General features: G+C 53.5%; 1 non-coding gene across 1 annotated transcript in view; it reads right to left on the bottom strand.

Moving 5' to 3' along the window:
- Positions 1-1684, bottom strand: part of LOC126454616 (small subunit ribosomal RNA) — a 1910-nt gene extending 226 nt beyond the window's left edge. Inside the window, exon 1 of the ribosomal RNA XR_007585267.1 lies at positions 1-1684. This exon is cut by the window's left edge and continues 226 nt beyond it. This is a non-coding gene — a ribosomal RNA (small subunit ribosomal RNA).
- Between the last annotated feature and the right edge of the window lie 3316 nt (positions 1685-5000).

Here is a 5000-nt window from a genome sequence, read left to right as displayed (position 1 = left end):
TTCCTCGTTCATGGGGAACAATTGCAAGCCCCAATCCCTAGCACGAAGGAGGTTCAGCGGGTTACCCCGACCTTTCGGCCTAGGAAGACACGCTGATTCCTTCAGTGTAGCGCGCGTGCGGCCCAGAACATCTAAGGGCATCACAGACCTGTTATTGCTCAATCTCGTGCGGCTAGAAGCCGCCTGTCCCTCTAAGAAGAAAAGTAATCGCTGACAGCACGAAGGATGTCACGCGACTAGTTAGCAGGCTAGAGTCTCGTTCGTTATCGGAATTAACCAGACAAATCGCTCCACCAACTAAGAACGGCCATGCACCACCACCCACCGAATCAAGAAAGAGCTATCAATCTGTCAATCCTTCCGGTGTCCGGGCCTGGTGAGGTTTCCCGTGTTGAGTCAAATTAAGCCGCAGGCTCCACTCCTGGTGGTGCCCTTCCGTCAATTCCTTTAAGTTTCAGCTTTGCAACCATACTTCCCCCGGAACCCAAAAGCTTTGGTTTCCCGGAGGCTGCCCGCCGAGTCATCGGAGGAACTGCGGCGGATCGCTGGCTGGCATCGTTTATGGTTAGAACTAGGGCGGTATCTGATCGCCTTCGAACCTCTAACTTTCGTTCTTGATTAATGAAAACATACTTGGCAAATGCTTTCGCTTCTGTTCGTCTTGCGACGATCCAAGAATTTCACCTCTAACGTCGCAATACGAATGCCCCCGCCTGTCCCTATTAATCATTACCTCGGGTTCCGAAAACCAACAAAATAGAACCGAGGTCCTATTCCATTATTCCATGCACACAGTATTCAGGCGGGCTTGCCTGCTTTAAGCACTCTAATTTGTTCAAAGTAAACGTGCCGGCCCACCGAGACACTCACTCAAGAGCACCCTGGTAGGATTGCAACGTGGTCCGCCTCGGGACGCACGAGCACGCACGAGGCGCGTCGCACGCCTTCAGCTCGCCCCACCGGCAGGACGTCCCACGATACATGCCAGTTAAACACCGACGGGCGGTGAACCAACAGCGTGGGACACAAATCCAACTACGAGCTTTTTAACCGCAACAACTTTAATATACGCTATTGGAGCTGGAATTACCGCGGCTGCTGGCACCAGACTTGCCCTCCAATAGATACTCGTTAAAGGATTTAAAGTGTACTCATTCCGATTACGGGGCCTCGGATGAGTCCCGTATCGTTATTTTTCGTCACTACCTCCCCGTGCCGGGAGTGGGTAATTTGCGCGCCTGCTGCCTTCCTTGGATGTGGTAGCCGTTTCTCAGGCTCCCTCTCCGGAATCGAACCCTGATTCCCCGTTACCCGTTACAACCATGGTAGGCGCAGAACCTACCATCGACAGTTGATAAGGCAGACATTTGAAAGATGCGTCGCCGGTACGAGGACCGTGCGATCAGCCCAAAGTTATTCAGAGTCACCAAGGCAAACGGACCGGACGAGCCGACCGATTGGTTTTGATCTAATAAAAGCGTCCCTTCCATCTCTGGTCGGGACTCTGTTTGCATGTATTAGCTCTAGAATTACCACAGTTATCCAAGTAACGTGGGTACGATCTAAGGAACCATAACTGATTTAATGAGCCATTCGCGGTTTCACCTTAATGCGGCTTGTACTGAGACATGCATGGCTTAATCTTTGAGACAAGCATATGACTACTGGCAGGATCAACCAGGGAGCTGCGTCAACTAGAGCTGAGCAGCCGGCCGCCCGGGAGTGTGTCCCGGGGGCCCGCGCGAACACGCAAGCGTCCGCTCAATTATTCTGCAAACAGGAGGAGGCTGAGCTCCCCTGCACCATACACCTCGAAACCCTCTCAGGTCCCGGCGGCGCGCAGCGCTGTCCTAAGTACTTGGTCGGGTTCGAGAGAGGCGCAATCGCCCGGGGTTTGGCGAGTAGACGCTTTAGGTGCGACCACCCGTGCTCCCAACTGAGCTTGCCGCTGCCGACAGAGGCCCGGGAGCGTGCTGTCGTGGCATTGCCGGCGGGAGACAACACGCGCCACCTACGGTGACCGGCAGCTCCAACGCCAGCGCCACAGAAGGACAAAAGCCCCACTTGGGTGCCGAAGCGAACTCTCCCAGCACAGCGCACGCGCCAACACGTCCGCACAGCTGCGATACAAACCACCTGCGAGAACCGCAGAGGCGACCGAGCAGCAGACGGCGTCGCGGCGCCGAGCGCCGGGCGGCGGCGCATCCTCAGCGCACACAGTCCTCAATCGGACCAGCACACTGCAGATGTCCACCGCGCTTCGCACCGGGCCCGCGAGGACCTACTTTGGCCGCACGGCGCCGCGTGCAGGGTGCGCCGGCGCGCAGCTGCGCCGCCTGCCGCCTCCGTCGGCCGGCGCGCCTGCCACTGGCCGCCCCCACCAGCCGGCTGTAGCGCGTGCGCCCACGCACCGCGCGGCCAGCACGCCGGGAGGCCCCCCCTCACCGGCCGGGGACGGTCCCACCCAGCCACCGCCGCGTATCGCTTCACACCCAGATGCCATTCACGTTCGTGGGCATGGTGGGTATCGCTGGAACAACCGGTTGGTAGCTCAACCGATCGTCGCCATCACTGATTCACCTCTAGCGAGAACAACCGCACCACAACGGTTTACCAGTTGTTCATTTGCGTAACGTCACCAGCAAACGTAGGCGTCCATCGCCATTTGCAAATTCAACGATTGTTGCATGCCTGTGTCAGGTGTCACGACACACTATGTCTGCCCACATACACGCAACAACATGTGCACGCTTCGCGAACACGTGGAAGGTGGCCCCCGTACGTATGCGATGTCCATTGCGCGAACGACTGTCAACCGGCCTCTGTCGCATGTCGCAGATGTGGAACGCAGTGCACCATGCTATCACGGTGTGTGAGAAGAGACGACTACGTCTGACAACACGCGCCACTACATCAACAGACGGCTCATGCTGATCGCCATCCAGGGCATACCACACTGCAATCCAGCTCTTATAGGGAGACGACATGTAGCTGAGTGCACAACATTTGGACCGCATGGTTCGCCGTTGTTGGCGCAGTCGTTGTACGGTCACATGTACCACGATGTATCATTCAGTACATGAGGACCAATGTGCAGTACAGTGTGTGATTTGGACGTACAACATCAGCGGACAGTTGACACAGGCCGTACCACAGCGTAGGCTAAGTGCTTCGCCATGCGAATGCCAATGAACAACTGCAAATGCCAATGAACAACTGCAAAGGGCATTGAGCATGTACGTCCTGCTGCCATCCACATTACAGTGTATAGCTGCAAGGTGTTTAACATGAAGCGATACACTGGGGACCGGGCAGTGCGAGTAGCAAACTATATTGCGGGGGTTGCAGTTAGGCAACACTACACTAATTTAACGCGTCGTATGACAATTACAGAGCAGGTTAAGGCCCAACGTGTGTTGGGTTAAGGCCCAACGTGTGTTGGGTTAAGGCCCAACGTGTGTTGGGTTAAGGCCCAACGTGTGTTGGGTTAAGGCCCAACGTGTGTTGGGTTAAGGCCCAACGTGTGTTGGGTTAAGGCCCAACGTGTGTTGGGTTAAGGCCCAACGTGTGTTGGGTTAAGGCCCAACGTGTGTTGGGTTAAGGCCCAACGTGTGTTGGGTTAAGGCCCAACGTGTGTTGGGTTAAGGCCCAACGTGTGTTGGGTTAAGGCCCAACGTGTGTTGGGTTAAGGCCCAACGTGTGTTGGGTTAAGGCCCAACGTGTGTTGGGTTAAGGCCCAACGTGTGTTGGGTTAAGGCCCAACGTGTGTTGGGTTAAGGCCCAACGTGTGTTGGGTTAAGGCCCAACATAGGTTGGGTTAAGGCCCAACATAGGTTGGGTTAAGGCCCAACATAGGTTGGGTTAAGGCGCAACATAGGTTGGGTTAAGGCGCAACATAGGTTGGGTTAAGGCGCAACATAGGTTGGGTTAAGGCGCAACATAGGTTGGGTTAAGGCGCAACATAGGTTGGGTTAAGGCGCAACATAGGTTGGGTTAAGGCGCAACATAGGTTAGGTTAAGGCGCAACATAGGTTAGGTTAAGGCGCAACATAGGTTAGGTTAAGGCGCAACATAGGTTAGGTTAAGGCGCAACATAGGTTAGGTTAAGGTGCAACATAGGTTAGGTTAAGGCGCAACATAGGTTAGGTTAAGGCGCAACATAGGTTAGGTTAAGGCGCAACATAGGTTAGGTTAAGGCGCAACATAGGTTAGGTTAAGGCGCAACATAGGTTAGGTTAAGGCGCAACATAGGTTAGGTTAAGGCGCAACATAGGTTAGGTTAAGGCGCAACATAGGTTAGGTTAAGGCGCAACATAGGTTAGGTTAAGGCGCAACATAGGTTAGGTTAAGGCGCAACATAGGTTAGGTTAAGGCGCAACATAGGTTAGGTTAAGGCGCAACATAGGTTAGGTTAAGGCGCAACATAGGTTAGGTTAAGGCGCAACATAGGTTAGGTTAAGGCGCAACATAGGTTAGGTTAAGGCGCAACATAGGTTAGGTTAAGGCGCAACATAGGTTAGGTTAAGGCGCAACATAGGTTAGGTTAAGGCGCAACATAGGTTAGGTTAAGGCGCAACATAGGTTAGGTTAAGGCGCAACATAGGTTAGGTTGAGGCACAATATAGGTTAGGTTGAGGTACCGTATAGGTTAGGTTAAGGTACAGTATAGTTTAGGTTAAGGTACAGTATAGTTTAGGTTAAGGTACAGTATAGTTTAGGTTAAGGTACAGTATAGTTTAGGTTAAGGTACAGTATAGTTTAGGTTAAGGTACAGTATAGTTTAGGTTAAGGTACAGTATAGTTTAGGTTAAGGTACACATTGTTGTATGGAAAGGTGTAATGGGGGGGGGGGGGGGGGCGGCCGGTCGGTTTGTTGATTGTGATTATAGTAAGTGGATGCCTGCGGCATCATCTGATTTGCCACGTCAGGATGCACCTTTGGCTCATGACAGGCGGCGCTCCGATTCCATGCTTGTGGCAGACCTGTGTCTTTCATTCCT

This window comes from Schistocerca serialis, unplaced genomic scaffold (genome assembly GCF_023864345.2).
Source record: "Schistocerca serialis cubense isolate TAMUIC-IGC-003099 unplaced genomic scaffold, iqSchSeri2.2 HiC_scaffold_992, whole genome shotgun sequence".
NCBI classification, from domain to species: Eukaryota; Metazoa; Arthropoda; class Insecta; order Orthoptera; family Acrididae; genus Schistocerca; species Schistocerca serialis.
This window is presented reverse-complemented; position numbering and strand designations above follow the sequence as displayed.